The following is a 24493-nucleotide window of genomic DNA, read 5'->3' on the forward strand; positions in this document are numbered from 1 at the left end:
GAAGGATGTATCGAGGAATTTGTGGCCATTAACAAACAAACGAACAAAAAACAAAAAAACTGCCACACTTATAAGTCACTTTCTTTGGCATTCCCACTGCTTCAAGGCATAGGCCTTGTCCAATATGGAAAAAAAAAAAATCCATACCAACCGTATCTTCCACAAGGTCAATTTTTGCATGGTTCACCTAAAAAATACAAGCTTCTCTCTTTAGACTTTGAAATGATTAACTCAGATTGGCCCTATACCCCATTATTGTTAGTTCTTCAGATAGCTTTCGGCAAATTGTTTTATCTCTCTGGGACTCAGATGCCTAATCTGAATTAAGCACCCTTGTATCTCATCATCTCTAAGTGTCTTGCTATTTAGCCAGTTTTAGGAGAGTTCAGTCACTGATCATGCTCATTGGACATGAATATACAGTTAATAATATTTTTTTAATTGTATTAGTAATATAAGAACTGTTTCTATTTTAACTTTTCGCAGAACACAATACAAGTCTCATGAGGATTTGAGCTGTCTTACAATCCCTCTTCCCCAGCATCCCTAAATCATCCAAACCAACTTTATATACTATGATTATTGCTCTGGCCAATTTTCTAAAAACTGCTTTCTCTTTTTTGACTCAGACAATTTGTCCCATTCCAGTTTCACAAGCAAGCTCCTGTCTGATTTGGCCTTTTAAAAATTCCCACGAGGGCTTCTTTTCTTTCTGTTTCATTTCTTTTTCTTCAATTGTCTTATTTAAAAGAGGATTCTTAACTTTTGTTAGCATCAATTTATAGCAAAAAGTAACTTCTCTGAATTATCTTTTGCTCTATGTTAAAAGTACAGTGTATGCTGAGGCAAAGAACTAAAGTCCTTTTACATATTGTGAGTTCTATTCTAAGCTGGAATAGAAGACAGAGGTAATATTTGTTTTTCAAAAACTATTAAGATAAAAGTTTTAGACTCCATTGTGATTAAATTGCTTATAAAGAGAAATAACTTGTTTTGTTTATTCTCAAGCCTCTTTCTAAATTTTGTCCTGACATATATATGACTATATCACACACACACACACACACACACACACACACACACACACACACACACAAATACAACAAAAGTAAATTCTTTTGAAAAGAAATTTAGTATTTTTAATCAAATTAAATCACTATCAGGTATCAATAACCTAGAGAGTTGATGTGGGTATTTTTTTAACCTTTTTTTTTTTTTAGCAATATAATATATATGTGGAAAATTAAACAAATAATAAGTATATGATTTGATAAATTTTTCACAAACTGAAAACATTCATATAACCAGCCAAAGGGTTGACTTTATTTTGCTGAAGGATTCTCAGTGATGAACTCTTGACAAACACCTGTGTAGTTAGTTGTCTTACATTATTAGTAACTCTATGTAAGTAGTAGGCTATCCCTCTAACTAAATTATACATTTTACATGATTTCTACATTAAGACCATAGTTTATACCTCATTTTTTTCTACTACAGAGCTAGTTAAGTACCCTGAACTGCGGACACCTAAAATGAGTATGTATATTCAGACTATATACTTCTATATCTTGTTTCACCTTCTAAGACTATTTTGCTGGACCCAACCTCACTGCCAAATGCTGGAGTTTCTTAAGAATCTTCCCCTTTTTATCTACATGTTCTTTCTAGTTGAGCTCAATTGGTCTCATAGCATATAGATATATAAATAGTATAATATATATATGCTGAAGGTTCTCAAATTATAGCCTGTATTATAGTCAATTAATTGCATTGATGGCCCAATTAGTGGCTTTTCTATATCCACAACCCTCTGCAATGTGATTTTGCAATAGCTCCCATTATGAAGTTAGAGTCTATTTCTCCACCCACTGAATCTTGGCTGGCCTTATAACTTTATTTGGTCAGTTGAATGCTGGGAAAGTGATGGTATATAAATTGCTAGCTAAAGGGTTTGCTTACTCTTAGAACCCTCCCTCTCTCATATGAGCAAGCTCAAGGCAGCCCACTAAAGAATTCAAAAAACACATAGATCATTACACCATATAACAATCAATGAACCCCTAGGATCAAAGCCACCTAGAGCACTCACAGCTTACTCATGCATTTGGTGGCCCAAATGAGACCAAATAACACCCTAAACTTAACCTAGGATAATTCATCAACATGAAGAAATATAAGGTAATAAAATAGTTATTTTAAGCTACTGGCTTTTGGTGCGATTTGTCATACAGCAGCAGCTAGTTGATATACCAGCTTAGACATATATATATATACACACACACACACACATTCGTTAAACTACTAACATTATGTCTCCATATGAATGGCTCATTGCCATCTTTAAAAAAATCTACAGCAATACCTCTCCTTCCCATCTTTTTGTCTTAGAAAGTAGCCCTGTCTTCCATCCAGTCCTTCAAAACAATAATTTGGATAATACCATTTAATTCTTCTTGTCCCTTACTTTCCACACTCAAAAAACAAGTCTTATTGGCTTTACTTTCTAAGTTTGTCTTGCATCTATTCACTTATTTCAAACACTTCTAACATTACTTCTTTTGGTCTAAATCTCTGCCATCTCTTGCCTAAGTACTACAGTAGCTTCCTATCTGATCTCTTCACTCTACTTCTGAACTTCTCTAACTCTTTCAGACAAAAGCTAGAGTTTTGGTTTTAAAATCCTATAAAATCATGTCATTCCATTGCTTAAAATCCTTAAAAGACTTCCCATTGTAATTAGAATCAAATTGAATTTTCTTATTATGACTTGTGAAGTCCTGCATGACCTGACATTCTCTCCAATCTTACTTCTTATCACTGACCCTTAAACTCAGTACATTTCAGCCATGTTGAGCTTTTCGCTTCTCCTAGTATAACCAAATTCCTCTGTCTCAAGACTTGTTCTTGCTGTTTCATCTGCTACAAAAACTCTTCCCTTGCTTCTCGTTCTTCACCTGGTGGGCTCCATTACATCCTTCTCAGATTAAGTCTCACCACCTCTTAGAGGCTTCTCTAGACATTATCTAAAGTGATATTTCTTCTCCACTTATTTTCCCTCTACAATTTCTGATTCTTGGTAAGTTTACTTAAAATTTTACCTTGTTTTGGCTTGTTTCCTCTACTAGATCAGAAGTCCCATGAGGAAAGGAGATCAGGCCTACTTTGTCATTTAGTATCATCAGTGCTCATCACAATTTCTGACTCACCATAAACACTCAGTCAATATTATTTGAATAAATGCATTTAATACAGTTCTTCCAACAACAATAACAGGTAGATTTTTATCACCCCAATCTTACAAATATGAAACTAAGGGCAAATATTAGCAGTATCACCCTTTTTCAGGGCAGATAAAAAAATATGGAAACAGTGATTGGGCTAATTTGTCAGAGAAGGGGTGGTATACTGAAACACAATAAACCTATTGGGAACCTATTGTGGGAGTCTAGTCCTTAATCTCTCAATTCCAATGATTTGTGAAAAGTGTTGCAAAGAGATATGAAAAAAATGCCCCAACTTACTTTAATTGCTTCCCACCCTTGGTCTGCTGCTGCAGATGTAGAAAGGAAGGGGAAGATAATAACGGCCTTTCCTCAGTACCTCCCTCTTAACAGAGAGTAAAATATTTCCCAGAAGTCTCCAGCAGATATTTAGTTACATTTCATTGGCCAGAATTTGGTTCCACTCACATGTCTATACAAATTATTGCAGAGAAGACCGAGATTGTCACGTCTCATTTACATTCATCACCACTCATTACCTGGACTAGGCTTGTTGCCACACAAATGAATCATAATTCAGTATTTAAGACAGAAGAGGAAAATGTCTATTGATTATGTAAGCAACAGCATCAGCCAGAGCAGTTCAATCACCCTGTGTTCTTTTGTCCTACTTTATCATAAAAAGTATAGGTGCCATGGATTTAGTACATGGACTAAGAAGCTTAGAGTTCTATCTGATGACATTGAAAGTTTTCAAGGGTACAGCCTACTCTTCCCAAAAATTGATGAACCCAATGTTGTACCCAAAGAATTTTAACCTCTTGTCTTCTGACAATAGATAAAATTAAATACCAGGCACAGCATATACAGCATAGCATAATATAAGCATAATAATTTTATGCTTATATAATTATATTCAAACAGTATATGAAGGCACTATCCTGATGATAAACTTAAAATTGTTCTGATAAATTGATCCAACCATGTTTTAAATTCAGCACTTTACAAACAACTTAAATATGCCGATATAAAAAAAAAAATCTCTTATGGCTAAATGTCAATGTTCCCTTCATCATAATGATGATTTTCATCCTCTACAAAATTCAATCTGTATGTTTTTATTTAACTGGCAGTCATACAAGAGTTGTTGAAAATATGTATAGACTAATAGAGAGAAGTTTGGCCTGGCAAAGTCAGCCAGCCTTTGGCTGAGACTTGGGAGACTGAATTCTAGTCCTGACACTTCCAAAAACTGGCTGTGTGAACTTAAGCAACTCACTTCATTTCTTCTTCTGTAATGAAAAGATTAAATAGACTGAGAGCTTTCTAAGCCCTAAAATTCTGTGATTATATCTGCTATCCAAGTTGAAGCCAATTGGGCAACAAATTAGTAAAGGTAATTGATGCTGCCAGTTATAACAGCCCCTAAATTATAGTGCTTAATACAGTAAAAATTAATTTCTCATATAACAGTACAATTGGATTCATGAGTCTTTCCTGTGTTACCTCCAAGCAGTGTTTCAAGGACCCAGATTCTTTCATCTTATAATGATCCTCTGCATTTGGCTTCTCTGGTTTCTGCAAGAAAAGAAAGAACAGGAAGCATAGAACAGGAGGTTTTATAGGAGGATGTCTTTTTGATCAGATACATTGACCAGAACCTTGTCACATGGCCTCAACCTAAATAAAAGTGAGTCTGATGAATGCAGCCTGTGAGACCATGTGAGTATTAAGCCAATCTCTGCCATAAACATTTTTGGAAATATTTTGTTTCTCTGAATCCCAAATACGGGGAATATTAATATTACTTTGAATATTCCCATTATGTGGCTCCTTATCCTGTGTTCCCAAGCACCTTATACTATGTTTTATCATGAATTAACTGTTTATGTGTCTCTTTATCACTATTGGTGGGAGCTCCCTGAAAGAGGGACATATCTCTGTACCTTTGGGGTTTAGCACAGTGTATGGCACATATAAAAGATTGAAGATCCTGGACAAATTAGAAGAGAAGAGACATTCCCAACTGCTTTGTCCTATGATAGAGGTGGTCAAAAGTGAATCGCTTACCCTATAAACCACCCCTACCCAATATTGTTTTATAGGGTAATTTATAGGGTAATTTATAGGGTAAGCGATTGACTTTTGTGTGTATATTTCTGGGAAGGGTAAATTTATGTTTCTTTAATACTTTAGAAAAGTTTGAGGAAATAGCTATTATCACTATACAGAATGATAAAGAAGGTTTACTAAATTGGGGTTGGGAGGAGTAAAACTATCAACTTTGATCCCCGCCAGTGATGGGGGATGATAATAGTAGAAGTAATAGGATGATTGTATATTTGTCAACCTCAGATATTTTTCTGCATAAGCTGGCAGGACTTTCTCTCTGACCACGCCAGGCTATCTACCTGAGCCCACAGACATTCCCAGTAAAGGATGTTAGGCCACCATGCTGAGTGACGTAATAGTTATGCTCTAGAATAATTTCTGACTTCCCCTCAACCCATCTCACAATCCAACATTGCCACCTAGCATGGCCTTAATTCAGAATCCACTCCCAAAGAAGTAATTCTGCAGGTTGCTAGAATTCCAAGAAGCCCATATTCCAGAATTAGGAAATATCCCTGTGGCAGTCACAAGTTTTTAGCAGACATACCAGAAATGCACATATGAGCTTCCTATATTTCAAGTAAGGATGAATTTTAGTATTATTTTTAAATTCAACAATAATAAACATTTGATGAAAGCCCTATTTCTAGAACTATGTTATTCAACACATAGTTATTTGTATTTAGATTTAAATTTAAACTAATTAAGCAAAATTTAAAATGCAGTTCCCCAGTTACACTAACCTTATGCCAAGTGCTAAATAGCCACATGTGACTAGTGGCTACCATATTAAACAATGCAGTTGTAAAATATTTGTTGGCATCACAGAAAATTCTCTTGGACAGCAGTGCTCTATAAACTGCTTCCATATAAGTGTGTCCATCTTTCTGGGTCAAGTTATCTCAAGTGTATTTGGTAGAAAATATGATAAACTTTTTTTAGGAAATCAAAAGAGGACCTGTGTTTTGCTAAAATTTAAATATTTATGCAGTTTTAATATTTATGCAGTTTTTTAGAATAAATTTCACTTCTTCGAAGGGTCAGTTGACTATGGTAAGATAAATTAAATCTCTAATATGAAAAAAGTTTAACTGCTTAGAGCTCAGTAATCATTACAGATTAAAGTTTTTTTTAAAAAAAGCTAATATCTTCTGACATTTTTGAACTAAAGAGAGAGTATAAGCAACGTGAGCTCCTTTCCAGGTAACAATAGAAACAATAATAAACTGAAAAAGAAACTTGACCATTTTTAAGGGTATTAGCTCTAGGTATATATCACTTTAAAGAATAAAATTCTATATTACCTTATTCAAAACACTGAAACATATATATTCCTTATACATGTTATCTTTTAAGCAGTATAATAGATATGGTATTATTATTTTTCCAAAGGAAGAAGTTTCTCAACCCAAGAGGAAACTGAATTGGCTAGGACCCTATTTCATCATTGGTCCAGGAGAAGCAAGGACCCTACCTGACCATCAGAGAGGCCATCTGGGCTGGTTGTTAGAACTGTTCATAAAACCTCTGGCTCTACTTTCTGGTTCTGTAAAGTAAAAGAGGTCAGGTAACTTGGTTTGCACAATTAAATATGAGCAGGAGTGACATATGTCTCTTCCACTGGAAGTATTTAAGTTCCTGTACTTGGCTGATTCTCACTCTCTCCCAATGCTGACAATCACGAAAGCCCCTATTTGAGTCTCCATAAGTAGAATACATTAGTGACTATGATTAAGAACATCCTGATAATATATATTCAACAAATAACAAATAAAAAATAAACTTTTATTAGGTTAAGCCATTATGAACATGAGAGTGTTTATTATTACAGATTAATCTGGCTTGTTCTGACCAATATATCATCCAAATTCAGGTCATATGGCTCAAAATGAAAACAATTGGTTTTGAATCTTTTGTTTCTATGACTAAAAAGAGAAAAGCTATATTTGTGCAGATCAAGAATTAGATAGAGGCAAGGAATCACATTTGGCAAAGTTGATCCTAGGCCTGATTTCCTATAGGCATTAAACGCAGGAAATAAAAATAGCTTGTTCATGTGAATATTTAAAGTTTGCTGTAAGCATGGGTTGCTTGAAGAAAAAAAAATACTATATAAGCTGTGTATATCTAAGATGCTTTTTCTACAAAAGTCTTAAAATTTTCATTCTCTCTTTCTAGATGTGCTGCTAAGATAATTTTTTTCTTTAAGAATAAATAAACCATCAAAATTAACAGCCAGCTTGCTGAGTCATTTTCCTTCTGCTTAAATTTTAACTAAAGGGATTTGAAAGCAGCAGGGAGGGAGAAAGACACACGTGCATGCACACACACACACACAAACGAGAGAGAGAGAGAGAGAGAGAGAGAGAGAGAGAGAGAGAGAGAGAGAGAGACTGATTCTAGAAAGAAAGAAAAAACATTAAAAATAATTTTGAAAGATTTGGCTAAAACATCTATTTTCCTACTCATAATGGGAGCCCTGAGTGCAACATTTTAATAAAACTATAATGAAATTAAGATTTAAACTGGGTTGTATTAGTGCCAAGAGCAAGGTCATTAGAGTGAAAAGACCTAAATGCTTTTCTTATTCCAAGGCCACTGCTACTAGCTGTCTGAGTCATGGTTTCCTCATTTATAAAAATAGAATAATAAAACTTATCATATAAATTGGTATGGAAGATAGAATGCTGTAAAATATATTAAAGGACATAGGAAAGTGCCTGACACCAAGCAGAGTTCATTAACGGTTTCTTTCTTTTGTCTCTCTCACACCATCTTTTTTAATTCTACCAGAAAGTTAATTTTCCCATGAGGCTTATAGAAGACTAGCTGTAGAAGGGCAAACTGTAGTTATAATTCTGCCATTATTGGAATACTGTATAAAAATCTTTACCTTCCTCAGGAGAGGAAAATAAATGGCATAGATGACAGAGGCTCTGTTCATCTCTTTAGCAACCAAATCAAAAGCTGTGACAGAAACAAGGAGTAGCAGCAAGGAAAAATCTAGATGAACAAGCCATACAACTAGGGATAAATCCAAGAAAGCACCCTGCAACGGCAGAAGGTAGGATAGGGAGAGGATGTGGGGGCTGCCCAGTCTCGAGCAGCTGAGTGAGAAGGAGGCTGCAGCAGTGGCAGATGCCTCTTAAAGGGGCCACGTCCGTGAGTGAATTTTCGAGGTGACGGACCTGCTTGCTCTGTGTACCAGTGCCGATTTGGCTGTGTGCAGGGGGCACCAGGGACTTACAGGGAGACATTGTGGGAGAGAGGGCCGAAATGAGACTTGCTCTGTACAGAAGTGCTGGCGGTATCCATTATTCCTGTAGAGCCCACCCCGCTCCCAGTGTGAGGAGACAGCGCCACCATAGCCGCCATGTCATCAAACTGGATGAGAGAGGTCACTCCACCCAGAGGATTCCCTGAAACCCGGCCTCCCCCAACTCACAGTCCCACCCAAGCCACATCCGGGTATATCCTTGGCAAGTCAGGTGCTCCTTGCTGAGCAGCATCTAGATTCACACTGGAGGCAGCTGGCCTCGGTTTCTGGTGTGGCCTTTTGAGGCAACTATAAGCACAGCATCTGTGGATTGCTTGCTGAATCTTAACAGGTGGCCCTGGAGGGGTAGACACTTGGATTAAGTTTTGCCTACAGCTGATTTCCTCTCAGGACTGTGCCACTGGACACCTACTTCACAAATCCACACTAATAAGATCAGGAGACTTAGGAGCATTGCTTACTGCATAAAACAGACACAGAAAGGCAGCCAAAATGGGACGACAAAGAAGCAGAAAACATATGAGAGAAGAGAACAGAGATCTAGATATAATGGAGTCAAGTAATCTAACAGATGCAGAGTTCGAAACACTGGTTATAAAGACGCTCAATGACCTTTTTGGGAGTGTAGAAAAAACTCCAAAACAGAGATTTAAAAAAAAAAAATGGAAATGGAAATTCTAAAAGGGAACAAGTCCAAAATGAAGAAAACATTATCTGAGATGGGAAGCATATTAAATGGAATAAACAAAGGAATAAATAAAGTGAATAAAGAAAAGTCTCAAATGCCCTATCTAAAGGACAGGAAAGCCAAGGACATGCAATCAGAATGTCAAGAGAGAAGACCTCAAGACTAAAAATAATTTAAGGAGCATATGGGACACTATTAAGGGTCAAAATATCCCTCTGATCATCATAACTAAAGAAAATCAAGATGTTGAACAGATGTTTGAAGAAATAATGATGGAAAACTTCCCTAACCTGGTAAAGGGAATGGACATAAAACCCTAGAAAGCTCAGAGAATTCTAAAAATCAGGGATCCAAAGAGGCCCACACCAAGACACATCATAATTAAAAGCCAAAGATTAAATGGAAAGAAAGAATATTAAAAGCAGAAAGAGAAAAATAGATAATTACTTATAAGGGAACACCCATAAGACAGGCAGCTGATTTCTCAAAAGAAACTATGCAGGACAGAAGAGCTTGGCAAAAAATATTCAACAGGATAAAGACCCAGGATCTACAACCAAGGATACTTTATCCAGCAAAGCTATCATTTAGAATTGAAGGACAGATAAAGACTTCCCTGGACAAAAATAAGCTAAAGGAATTTATCACCACCAGGCCAGTATTACAGGAAATGCTGGAGGGACTTCTTTAAGAAGAAAAAGTACAAAAGACTCACTTCAGATTAAAAGACACACACAGACTAAAATAAGGAGATGGAAAAAGATATTACTTTGATGGATGTAGAAGGTATTTAAATCAGACAGAGAAATATAAACATTATATGATTTCACTTATATGTGGAATCTAAGGAATAAAAAGAACAAACTAATCAAAAACAGATTCACAAATATAGTGGACAATTTGGTGATGGACTGAGGGGAGAAGGATTGGGAGGGCTAGGAGAATGAGATGAATGGTTAAAGAAGTACAAATTAGTAACTGATGGATGGTCATGGGGATGGGGGGCATGGCATAGAAAATGCAGTTAACATTAATACGATGGCTAGGTGGAGAATCAGGGGAGGGAGGGAGCAATTGGGGGGATCATTTTATGAACTATATAGATGTCTAACCAATGTAGGATATATTTTAAACCAATTAAAATAAATAAATTTTAAAAAATCTTTACTTTCCTCATCATTCAATATTTACATAATTCTGTAGAAGTTTATCCCCATTTTACAGAGGAAATACAGGCTTAAAGACAATTAAAAATTTACTCAAGTTCATACATATAATTTTACAGTAATCTATTGTCACACAATGCAGGATTGCACACCTCCCTGAAACTCAGTGTATCATAACAACAGTCAATTGATATGGCTCGTCAGCTTGTGAGTGAACTGGTAGTTCTGATTTGAGTTGGCCTCAGCAGGGACCCCTCATGCAACTGCAGTCATCTGGGGTTTGGCAAATCTTTCTAGTCTGTCGTCAAAGAACAATAAATGAGTAGCAGAAAGTGGTGTAATTTCTGGCTCTTTTATTGAATAAAATACTGACCATGGGCCAGCTAACTAATCTTCCCTGAAACATAAGCCAGGGATTTCTTTTGGTCCAGTGCCTTAAATCTATGGAGGACTGAAGTAAGAAAATAAGGAATCCCATGATTCTGATGGAAAGGATGCCTCTGTGCCCATGTTATCTCTGAGAGAGGTGAATGGTAACAGAGTCACCAGGGCCTGCTGAGGGCATGCAGACCTTTCTAATTCCCTACCATTTCAAGAGAAGGGCAAGCAAAGTAGGGAATTCACTACTGCTGATGACTGAATTGAGATGTCCTGATACTTCAGCACAAACTCACATGGAATTGTAATCCGTGAGCCAGCAGCATCACTGTCACCTGAGAGTTTGTTAAAAATGCAGAATCTCGGACTACACTCCAGACCTTTTGAATCAGAATCTGAGAAGCACTGCTTTAGCAAGAATGACAATGGTTCACACCATTAGAATAGCATCCATAGCCTGATTTTCTCCGGTTGGTGAGTTAATCCTTATAGCCTCAGCACTTTGCTGAGCCTCGGACTTCCCATCCAAGCTTTTAACACCTTCAATTGCTCAACTGTTCCCACTCTCTGGAATGAGCATTTGTTATTTGTTCAGCATACATTTTCCTTCTTATTTACTGCATTCTAATATTTGTCTGAGACTACTCTCCTCCCACACTCTCAGTCCATGTGTTTTGGATGGGATTTATCATGATTCTGACTCAGGCTAGCCAATTAAAGCTCGACAAACTTCTAGCCACAGTGAGTGGTTGTGGAAGGATAACATGGACCAGGCCTGACCAATGAAAAAAGTACTCAGGATTTTCTACTATTGGAAAAGTGGCATGTTTTTTTTTTCTGCAATTGACCACAGCTGGTGGAGTTCATCTGAGAATAAAGTCAACACATAGATAAAAAGAGATACATTTCCAATGACATTGCATGAATACCTGAATTTGAACTTGATTGAAGCCAGAACTGACTCAAGAATTTTTAATGATGTGAACTATTGTGTTCCCTTTTCATCTAAGTTATTATGATTTGGATTTCTATAACTTGCAAGCAAGATAGTTCTAATATACATTTTATGATGGAGCAAAGATACTCCATGTTCCAGCTTGCAGACCCTACACAAGTCTTCAGCTCAGCTGCTAGTCTCTTCTCTATTTCACATCACGCATGACATGGTCATTTTCCAACTTCTAAATTCCGAAATGTTTGTAATTGTATTTGCTGCCATAAGTCTTAAGTCTAATGGGTTTTCATAAGATAATCCTGGGCATGTCCCTAAGATTTGGGGAGACATAGTAACATGGATATGAAGTACTGGGTTCTATCTAGAACCTCACTACTCAAAGTGTAGACCAGCAGCAACATCATCACCTAGGAGCTTGTTAGAGGTGCAGGATCTTAGATACCACCTCAGACCTGCTGAATCATAACTTGCATCTTAACAAATTCCCAGGTGATTCATGTGCACAAGTTGAGGAGTACTGTTCTAAAACATTTATCATAAAAAAATTACTGCCTCGAAGTTCAAAGACTGGCCCTATAGTTCTTCCTCTGTCTATTTCCTCACCTGTGAAATAAACTGACCAGAATGTTTCAGAGATTTACTCCAGCATGGACTTTCTAAGACACTCATATTTTGGGGTCTCTGGCTCAAACCATGACAGACTAGCATACAGTTTTACCATTAAAAGCAGAGGACAGAAAAATGAAAGAGTGCCTCTATCAGTCAAAAAACAATTGATTGGATCCTGTGTGTGGCATGACATCCACCTTCAACAGTTTTTTTATTTTAAAGATGAGAAAACAAGCCTAGAGAAGTTAAGAGGTTTTCAAAAAGCTACACAGTACAGACACAGCAGAACAAGAATGAGAAGATACAACAGTAGAGCTAAGAAGGTACAAAAGAACAGAGGGTAGTGTTTGAGCACTTGTGCTCTGAAACTGGGTTGCCTGGGTCCAGTTAGCATACTATGTCTTAGTTTACTCATGTGTTCAATGGGCATTTCAATAGTACAAAGCTCATTAAGTTGTAGACAGTTAAATATGTAAAGTGTCTAGAGCTATACCAGCAACCTATAACATTTTATATATGTTTGTTAAATAAAAGTAAATCCTGACTCCATGTCTAGGGTTATTTCTGTGGTATACTGCAGCTCTCTTGTATCAGAAGTTCTTTCTTCCCATGAGATTTCTTTAACTACCAGGCAATGTGTCTGAAATCTGACTTACTCAGTTTTTTAAAAATAACTTTTATTTTTTTTAGCATGGTGAATAGAAATTAATTTAATATGAATTAGTTACCTAATAATCTATTCTTAGTAGAAGCTACCAGAGGCAGCAGGTTAGCTCCACTAGGGCTTCTTGAAAGGAGAAGGGAATTTGATAAAAAGGATTAAGTAGATAGAAAGGCCCAAAAAGGAACAAAAAAGATAACTCCTGTTCATCAGTTTATCTATGGCTTACTCACCACAGGAGTTTAAAACATTGAATATACTTAGAAAGCTTTAAAAACATTATCAATGTCCAGAGTCCACTTCAATCCAATTAAATCAGAATTTCTGGTATCCGAGCATCGGGGTTTGTAAAAGCTCCCTTTAGTAGACTGAATAATGTCCCTCAAAGATGTCAGGTTCTAATTCCTGGAACCTATAAACATTATTTTATTTATAAAAGAGTTCTTGCAGATGTGATCAAGTTAAGGACCTTGAGATGAAGAGATTATCTTAGATCATATATGGTGAGGCCTAAATAAAATCAGGTTCTACATATCCTTATAAAAGGAAGACAGAGAGAGAGAGAGATTCGGACATATATGCACAGAGGAGAAGCTGATAAGCACTTAAGAAGAATATATATTCTGTTGTTGTTGGGTAGAGTGTTCTACAGATATCTATTAGGTTTAGTGTGTTTTTGAGTTATGCAAGTCTTCCATTCTTGTCAATCTTCTATTTAGGTTTTCTACCTATATTGAAAGTGAAATGTTGAAGTCTCCAGCTATTATTGTTAAATTGTCTTTTCCTCCCTTCAATCTTTCAGTTTGGGGCTCTACTGTTGGAACTATACATATACGTATACACACACACACACACACACACACACACACACACACATATATATACACACACACATATATATACACATATATATGTAATTATTATGTCTTCTTGATCAGTTAACACCTTTATGATTATAAAATGTCCTTCTTTGTCTCTAGTAACAATTTTTGTCTGAAAATCTCTTTTGTCTGTTATTAGTAGCTCACTCCAATTCTGTTTTGGTTTGCTTACATTGTTTACCTTTTTTCATCTTTTTTGCTTTCAACCTATTTGTGTCTTTGAGTATAAACTAGGTCTCCTGCAGACAGCATACAGTGGATTGTGGATTTAAAAAAAAAACTCATTTGACTAATCTCTGCCTTTTGATTAGAGTATTTTATCCATTTACATTTACTATAACTGATAAGGTAGGATTTATGTCTGCCTTTTTGCTACTTGTTTTCAATATATCATGTCTTTTTCTTCTATTCCTCTATTGCATCCTTCCTTTGTGTTAAATAGATATTTCCTAATGCACCATTTTAATTTCCTAATATTTTTGCTTTTATTTTATTTTTCCAGTTATTTCCATAGTGGTTGCCCTGGAAATTACAATTAAAATATTTAAAAAGTCTAGTTCAGATTAATACTAATTAATAATGCCAATTAATATTAGTTAATATTGAAACTTGATTTTGATATTACACAGAAATTTTGCACTGATATACCTCCGTTCCCTCTCTCTACCTTTGTGCTATCATTGTCATATAAATTACATCTTTATACATTATAAACCCATCAACAGTTTCATATTGTTGATTTATAAAGTTGTCTTCTTAATTAGTAGAAGAAAAAAGATACAAACAAAAAATATACGATAATACTGACTTTTATATTTAACTATATATCTACCTTTACTGATGCTGTTTATTTCTTCTTGTGGATTTGAGTCACTATCTAGTGTCCCTTCATTTCAACTGAGGCCTTCCCTTTTGTATTTCTTACAAGGCAGCTCTGCTAGCAACAAATCTTCCCATTTGTTGTTTTTGTTTTAATCTAAGATGTCTTAATTTTTCCTATTTTTAAGGATAGTTTTGCTGTATGTTAAATTTCTAATTAAGAACCTAAAGCCTCTGCTCAGCTTAATGATCAGCTAATGAATGAATGGATTTCTTTAAATGCCTTACACCAATAATTCTCATAATTTGCAGAAAAACTGTCTCTGTGTTAGGATAGTGTTTCAACACTCTGGCGAGCAGTTTACAACACTGCTTTAACCTTTGTTTCCTGCTTATGCTGAATCTCAAGGTCATGCAGAGAATTGGGCCTTCTCAGATCTTTCCTGGATATGCACACAGCCCTAAACATGTACATAATCTTCTAAGTTCCCAAAAAAATATGAGAGCTTTTCAAAGCCCCTATGAACATCTCATTTCTCAGCATTTCCTTTTAAGTTTTTTTGGTCAGCCTCTTGTTTGTCCCAACTGTTATCGCTGCCTCAGGCAGCTGCTATATTAAACATTTGCTGCTGATTGATTTTGACAAATGCCCTGAGAAAACACTGTTCACACTGATTGAGTTCTGAGTCATATCAAATAAAGACAAACCCTAATAGTGATAGTTTCCAGAAAACTTTCAAATAGGACAACTAGTGACAGTTCTCGCTGGATGGGGATTCTGGGGAGCTCCAAACAAATTATGTCCCTCTCCCTTGGCTTCTAGGCTCCTGGTTGCAAGGTTACTATGGAGCCGGAGAGAAGAAGATGGGAATAGGGAAAGTCAAATGCCCCAACGTTTGCCGTTCTTACATAGATTCAGACTTTTTTCTTGCGTAAATGCTCCTCAGATAGTTGCAGATCTTTGGTTAATTTCAAGAGTTCTTAGAAAAATATAATTTTGACAATTTTTGCCAGTGCTTTCACTGCTTTTACAGAGAAACAGATTTGGAATTCCTTACTCCACCATTCCAACAGTGGCTCTCCCATTATTACAATTTTACCCTTAAAATGTGGACTTCGACAGGCTTCCTTCCTATATATGAGCTCTCATATCTCATTTTCAATTTTAATCCAGACTCTGTCCTTAGCATTGCCCAGAAAAATAAATATATTTTAGGGAAAATTTTTTCTTCTCCACTATAAAAAGTGGATATTCTTTTGATAGAATGAACAAGCAACTTTTTAGAATTGCCAAGGTATTATAGATAAACATTGCAGGTAAATATTGTAGCCTACCTGAATCAGCAGTGTATGCTTAAAAGCATTTTGAAATAATTTCAATATTTCCATTCTTTTTAAAAAGAGTTACACGGTTACATAAATTTTTTTAAATAAAACCACACATTTTAGTCTTTATTCTTATTCTAAGTGACATTTTTAAATAGTTCTGTTTTAAGTTCTTGGTATTTATAACTTTAATTTTCTATTTCTTGATTTACTAACTTTGACTAATATGTATTAAATCTCTCTTATCAAAGATTAGAGATTCCAGTCAAGATGGCAGAGCAGGTAAATGCTGTGTTTGCCTCCTCTCACAATCACATTAAAGTTACAACTAAACTACAGAATAGCCATCCTTGGAAGTTACCTGAAATCCAGCCTAACAAAAGTCCTACTACTAGGGACACACAGAAGAGGCCACTTTGAGACAGGTAGGAGGGACAGAGACACAAAATGGGCTGGTCCTACACTCGCATATGGCAGTTGAGAATCAGAAGAAATATCTTAGCTGCAGAGGTCCGGCCGAGAGAAGTGAGAAGTCCTGGCCCCGGGATCCCCAGCCCAGGGTTCCACTGCTGGGAACAGAAATCCTTACAACCTCTGGCTATGAAAACCAGCAGAGATTGTGGCTGAGTGAGACAGAGGGCTGGGAGAGTCCCATAACTCCTCTTAAATAGCCCCATGCAGACTTACCATTGATAGACTCACTCTCTCCAAGCTCCAGCACTGGAGCAGCAGTTCAGAAGGTGCCAGGGACCTATGTGGAGGAACTGAATTATTTGACTTCAGGGTGAGGGCTGGAGGGGCAACTTTCTCCCAGACGGAAGTGCTGGCAGAGGGCATAGTTCCTTTGTTGAGCTTTCCCCTGCCTGGCTTGCAGACTCAGGTGGACACTGTGTCTGAGTCTCCCTGCACTAGTGATTCCCTGAGAACCTACCTCTTCCAACCTGCAGACCCACTCAAGTCTCTTCCAATGGGGTTTCCATATAAATGGCCTGTCTTCGCTCATGCAACAGACTTTCCTAAAATCTCTCAAAGGTTCACAAAACCTAAACAAGCAGCATCTGGCCTCGGCATGCCCCATACCCCTTGCTGAGCAGCCCCAAACCCAACACTAGTGATAGCCAGACTTAGTTTGAGAATTGGCCTCTCAAGGAACTTCCAAGCCCAGCATGGGGGGCGGCCATCTGCAGATTGCTTGGTGGCTCATGCCATGTGGCCCCAGGCAGGGCACAGGCTGCAGCTGTGGCAGGGCCCCTCCCAGAAGGCCCTGGCCTACATGTCCGGTAGCCAGCTTTGATCTAAGCCTTAGCACCACCCAGAGTCACATCTGAGGACAATACAGCCAAGGGCAAACACTAGAGCCCCACTAAAGCAAATCCTGCTCTGGTTATAGCCAGTCATCACAAACAATCAGCCCAAGAGTCAATCCCTTCCATTGATTAGCAAATAGTAACCAAGGCTAACCTACCATATGAGGGCATACACAACCCAAACAAGGGATATACCTGGAGCACCCAGCTCAGGTAACTAGGGAAGACTGTGCCACTGGGCCCCATAGGACACCTACTACTTAAGACTACTCTAATAAGATGGAAAGACATAGGATCCCTATCTAATACATAGAAACAAACACAAGTAGGCAACCAAAATGGAAAGACAAAGAAACATGTCCCAAATGAAAGAAGAGAACTAAGCTCCAGAAAAAGAACTAAACAAAATTTAGACAAGCAATCTACCAGATGTAGAGGTCAAAACGCTGTTATGAAGATGCTCAATGAACTTAAGGGAAGAATAGAGGAACTCAATGAGAACTTTAACAAAAAAAAATAGAAAACATAAAGTGGAGATAGAAACATTAAAAAGAACCAGTCAGAAATGAAGAAAACAATAACTGAAATGAAGAACACCTTAGGAGGAATAGACAGAAGATTAGATAAATCAGAGGACCAAATCAGCAATTAAAAAGATAAAGCATTTTAAAACACCCAGTCAGAACAGCAATAAGGAAAAGACAATCCAAACAAAATTAGGATAGTTTTAGGGGGTCTCTGGGACAACATCAAGCATACCAACATTTTCATCAGGAATACAAGAAGGAGAAGAGACAGAGCAAGGAATTGAAAACTTACTTGAAGAAATAGTGATGGAAAACTTCCCTAACCTGGTGAAGGAAGGAGACATACTAGCTCAGGAAGCACGGAGTTCCAAACAAGATGAACTCAAAGAAGCCCACACCAAGACATATCATAATTAAAATGCCAAACATTAAAGAGAATCTTAGAAGCAGCAAAAGAAAAGCAGTTAGTTACCTAGAAGGGAGCTCTCATAAGACTGTCAGCTGATTTCTCAACAGAAATTTTGCAGGCCAGAGGGATTGACAGGAAATATTCAAAGTGATGAAGAGTGAGGAACTATGACCAAGATTATTCTACCCAGCAAAACTATCATTCAGAATTGTAGGACAGATAAAGAGTTTCCCAGACAAAATGAAGCTAAAGGAGTTCGTCATCACCAAACTAGTATTATAGGAAATGCTATAGAGTGACTTCTTTAAGAAGAAGAAGGAAAAAGAAAAAATAGATTTAAAAATATGATGATAAAATGGCAATAACTACATATCTAGCAATAATTACTTTAAGTATGAATGGATAAAATGTTCTAATCAAATGACAGGGAGGCTGAATGGATAAGAAAACAAGACGCTTACATATGCTGCTTACAAAAGACTCTTCAGATTGAAAAACATACACAGACAACAAATAAAGGGATGAAAGATGATGTTGCATGAAAATGAAAACAAACAAAAAACAGCTGGGGTAGCAACGCTTATACCAGAGAAAAGAGACTTTAAAACAAAGGCTGTAACAAGACACAAAGAAAGACCTAGTAATCCTACTTCTAGGGATTTATCCATAGAAACCCAAAACACTACTTTGAAGGGACACATGAATCTATATGTTCATTGTGGCATTACTTACAATAACCAAGATATGGAGGCCACCTGGGTGTCCATCAATAGATAAATGAATAAAGAAGAGGTGGTACATATATACAGTGGGATATTACTCAACCACAAGAAAGAATGAAATATTACCATCTGCAACAACATGGATGGACCTAGAGGGTTTTGTGTTGAGTGGAGGAAGTCAGACAGAGAAAGATAAATGCCATATGTGGAATCTAGAGAAGAGGATAAACAAACAAACAAACAAACAACGGAAACAAGCTCATATTTACACAGAGCATTTTGATGGTTGTCAGAACAGAGGGAGGATGGGTAAGGAAGAAAGGGATTAAGAGGTGCAAATTGGTAGTTACAAAATAGTCATGGGGATACAGAGTATAACATGGGGAAGATAAACAGTAGTATTGTAACAACTATGTATGTTGTCAGATGGGTACTGGATTTATTGGGATGATTACATCATAAATTATATAACTTATATAAATGTCTAATCACTGTATTGTATATCTGAAATTAATATAATACTTTATATCAACTATAATTGAAAAAATAAAAATATAAAAAATAAAATAAATAAATAAAATATTAGAACATAATCTAATTGGCTCTTTCATTATTCCAATACCTAATCTTTGTTACTTATATTAATTTTTGGTTTCCTGTTAATTTTATAATTTTATATATAACTTTATATGTAACCATATAATATAATTAAACTTAAATTTTCTTCTATCAATTTTATAATGATTTTCTTAACCCTTTACTATGTAAAATGAGTAAATTAAGACCTGTACATTAAATAACACCTGTTCACCTTGTACACTCCTCAGTCCCCTCCTTTAACTATTACATTATGACAGTTCTACCACCACTTTTACATGTTAGGCCTTATAACATTTGGATTCTGTTAGGTAAAGATAATGGTCTTTTGTGCTTGATCTACAGCTTGATTACTAACTTTGAAAATCAATAAATAGCATTTACAGCATTAATATTATATAAATACTATTCACTGTAGAACCAAGTAAAGTAGTGAGTATTTAAATATTCCTACAGCATTAAATCTTCACACACACACACACACACACACACACACACACACACACACAAATAATCTTAGAGAAATAACAACTGGAAGATCTTTCCTTAAGCTCCATCAAAAATTGCTAAAAATTTTGTCATATTTGAACCAAAAAATGTGTGGTATAACTTCTGCTTTTCCTGGGATTCATAAGAATCTTTTATGTTTATTGCTGTTTCGATGTCTATGACATTTGTCAGCCTAATACTAGGATCATCTATCTTTTAAATTACTCTATTTGTTAAATGATCTAATTTGAACTGATTTATTTTTATACTTGTTTCCTAGCTTTGATCCTAGGAAAGAAATTCTGTATTAGTTCCAATATTTACTAGATCCCTAGTCTTCCTTTATTTTGTGGATTCTTTTGTAAGTAGCTGTATTGCTGGGGTACATTCCTCAGAAAATATTTTTATTTGCAGACAGAGTGCATAAGGAGTAAACTTTCTGAGTCTATGTATGTCTGGAAATTATTTTGTCTTTCATTTTTTAAATAATATTCTGGCTTGGTATAGATTTATAGACTAAAGTTTATTTTTCTTCCATTCGAAGACTTATTCCCTTGACCTCTGTCATCTGGATTTGCTGACGAGAAGTCTGATGTTGATGTGATTCACGTTTATTTGTAAGCAACCATTCTTTTCTCATCTGTGGAGGCCCTTAAAATTTTCCCCAAGGAAAGTGGGAAATTATTCAAAAGAAGAAGCATATTCATTGTGTGGTGGTATTAACTTATCAGCAAACAGTACTTACCTAGTCATATTAATGGCTGAGTGAGGATAGGGAGAGGAAAAAGTGATATAAAAGAGCTTGGTTATCATTGACCATAACAGGAAGTTAAATGATAATCTACTTTATAAATCAAGAATTAGCAATGTCTGCATGTTATTTAGGAACACACATGAAAAATAATTTACCCAAGGGAAAAGCTAATGTTATTGAAAATTGTTGCCTCTTGGAAATAAGATGTAGATAAAAATATAAACAAATATATAATCTCGAGAGGAGAAAGTGCTATGAAGAAAAATAATTCAGGTTAAGAAAATAAAAAATGATAGTGAATTAGAAGTTAGCAAGTTTAGCTAGTTTGGATTATCAGAGAAGTTTCCTTTGAATAAGAATGAGAGAAAGTGAGACACGAGAAGTCTGGGAAACAATGTTTCAGGTAAAGGTAATAACAAACACAAAGGTCCTGAGGTGGAGTAAGCTTGACTGTACAATGAACAGTGAGAAGGGCAATGTGATTGTAATGGAGATAAGCAGAGGGAGAGTGTTGGGGAATGAATTTGGAGAGGTGACTAGGAGTCTGATTTTGTAGGTTAAGAGAAGGACTTCTAAGTGCTATAGGAGCCATTAAACAGTTTTGAGAAAGATTTGTCTTTTAAAAGTATCACAATGGCAGCTATATGGAGAAATCGCAGATAGGGGACAAATTTGGAGGCTACTTTTATAGCCCAAGTGAGAGATGATGGTAGCTTAAACTAAGGATTTGTGGAAGGTTGAGAAGTAGCTGGATTTAGAAAATGTGTTGAAAGTAGAGCAATATTTGCTTATAGATTAGATGTGCATGTGAAAAAGATGAGCGAAATAAATTTTCACCCTGAGGAACTAGGTGAATGTAGTTGCTGGTTACTAATATAGTTAACACTGGGGAGGGGAGCCATTTTGGAGTTAAAAATCTCAAATTCTACTTCATACATGCTAGGTTATATATGTTTGCTTTATAGTTAAGTGCAGGTGTTGAGTAGGAAGTTGGACATACAGGCTGGAGATCAGGAGCTAAATCAGGGCTGAATCTATAAATATGAGAATATTACACATAGATGCTATTTTAGGTTCTAGAATTGGATAAAATCACCAAGAAATGAGTGTATAGAGATGAAGAAAAGCCAGAAAAGGAAAATGAATAAAACCAAGATGCTTCTGAGTGTTAGTTTAGTAAACAGGACACCTGTTGAGACTGTTAATTAAAAATTTAAGAAAAGGAGTAGAGGAAATTGACTGATACATAAATATGCTCAGATTGAGATGCCTTTGATCCTTCAGATGAGAGTATTCTGTAAGGAGCTAAGAATAAGACTCTGAAGCTCATGAGAGAAGATGGGATTGGGAATATAAAATTAGCAGTCATACACATATATATAATGGTTAAACTCAAGAGCATGGGTCAGGTTGTTTTTAAGACAACATGCGAAGGGATGAATAGGACATTGGATTCTCTTGATGTACCATGGTCAGTATGGGAGTCTGAAAAATCAATCAGAATTCTTTTTTACCTTTATACATATCTCATAAAATTATAATAATAAAATGAGATCATGTATATGACAGTGCTTGACAATTTGCCAATGTGAGCAGTTCAATAGTCTTCTCTTTGGCTTGGAGTACAGAAGTTTTCATGGTGAAGAGTCAGAACATATTCCTTGGACATATGAAGCTCCCAGAGGGCTTGTGTGGTACTCAGGGAAATGTTAAGGTTAATCTGCTGAGCACCACAATTTTTCTGCTTTAATCTATCTACTATGGAAAGTGAGGAGCCAATAAAAAAAGAGAGAGAGACAGAGGTGAAGACACTTGATAAAAGCACTTTAAGAAATGGAATGAATGGTACAGAGTGTCAGGTGAGATCAGAGGTTAAGAAAGATAGATGCCCATTGGATATGACTAAGAGATCTGCTGAAATATTAGCATGCCCAGACTGGTGGCTGTCAGCTGGAAGAACTTCATGGCCAACACTAATAGAATGGTCCCAGATATCCTTGCTCTATTCTCCAGCCACATTCTGAATTAGTCATCTCAACTCGTCTCAACTTGGTTTTCATTGCCAGAGTTCCTGGCCCTTGGAATCAATTTCTACTTAATACTTCATATCATTCCTTCAAAAACAGCGGTTGAAATGGCTATTCTATTCTGACTTCTGGCTCACTCTCTCAAGTATATTTTGAATGCAACTTGTGACCCAATTTTTATTTGTACTCCTTATTTAGTATTGATCTGTGAGGTCCCTCTTTCATTGTACTTGGCACTCTTTTCCTTTGAATATAGTGCTTTCGTTTACCTTAGGTAATCATCTTGCCAGCATAGATCCCTCTCGTGGAACCAAACCTTGTGGTCATTGGCCCATAGTCTGATCCTATTAGCAAATGTGACCCTAAAGCTTCTAGTGAAAAAAGTCATACACAATCCACAATGTGTTGAAGCAGAGAGGTTAGCTATAAAGAGAGAGTGTGATGCTTAATCTTATGTCAGTTTGACTGGGCTAGGTGCCTAGATATTTGATCAAACATTATTCTTGGTGTTTTGTAGGGGTGTCTTTGGATGAGATTAATATTTAAAACAGTAGACTGAGAAAAGCAGATTGCCCTCCCTAATGTGGTGGGCCTCATCCAATCAGCTCAAAGTCCTAAATTGAACAAAAAGGCTGATTATCCTTGGAGCAAAAGAGAATTATTTTTGCCTGACTGCATTTAAACTGGGGCATTGGCACTTTCTTGCCTTCAGATTCAAAGTGAAACAACTGCTCTTCCTGGGACTTGAGCCTGCTGGCCATTGGACTGGACCTATACCATCATCAGCTTCATAAGTCTCCAGCTTGTCAACTCACCCTGATGATCCTGAGACTTGTCAGTCTCCATAATCACATGAGCCAATTCCTTATAATAAATCTCTTTGCATATTTATATATACATATATGTAAATGTGTATTTATGTGTATATGTGTGTGTGTGTATAGGGGCAGGGGAGAATGTGAGCAGTTCAATAGTGTGTATGTGTGTATGTGCACGTGCATGTACACACACACACACACACACACACACACACACCTTTTATTGGTTCTGTTTCTCTGGAGAAGCCTAACTAGTACAGAGGGGATGAATCTGAAGGGGCTGGAAGAGTCTTTGTTAAAGCACAGTGATTACGAACTTGGGCCTGGGGTTCCAATTCTATCTGTAACATATATTACCTGTGCCCTTGGTCAGGTTGTTTAACCTCTCTAATCCTCAATTTCTTCCTCTGTTTTACCTAAATCTTAATATATTCCAGTGCCAAGCATATAACAAGTATTGGATGCTGAGTAAATGAATGAATTAGTACAGATGATGAAACGAAGGCCCAGAATCATGAAATGATTCATATCTAGTTAGTAGCTAATGTAAAAAAAATCAACCCTCCATATTAAAGCAGAGTTACATATCATTACTTAAAGAAAATTAAAAATCTAATCAATCGATAGATTTATTTAACCAATATTTCATAGTGCCAGACATGATGATTCTAAGTGCTTTACAATTTCCTTGTGAGTTGGTTTTAATTATTGTTCCCATTTTACCTAGGAGATAACCGAAGTACAGAGAGG

Source organism: Rousettus aegyptiacus, unplaced genomic scaffold (genome assembly GCF_014176215.1).
Source record: "Rousettus aegyptiacus isolate mRouAeg1 unplaced genomic scaffold, mRouAeg1.p scaffold_m13_p_12, whole genome shotgun sequence".
In the NCBI taxonomy this organism is placed as follows: domain Eukaryota; kingdom Metazoa; phylum Chordata; class Mammalia; order Chiroptera; family Pteropodidae; genus Rousettus; species Rousettus aegyptiacus.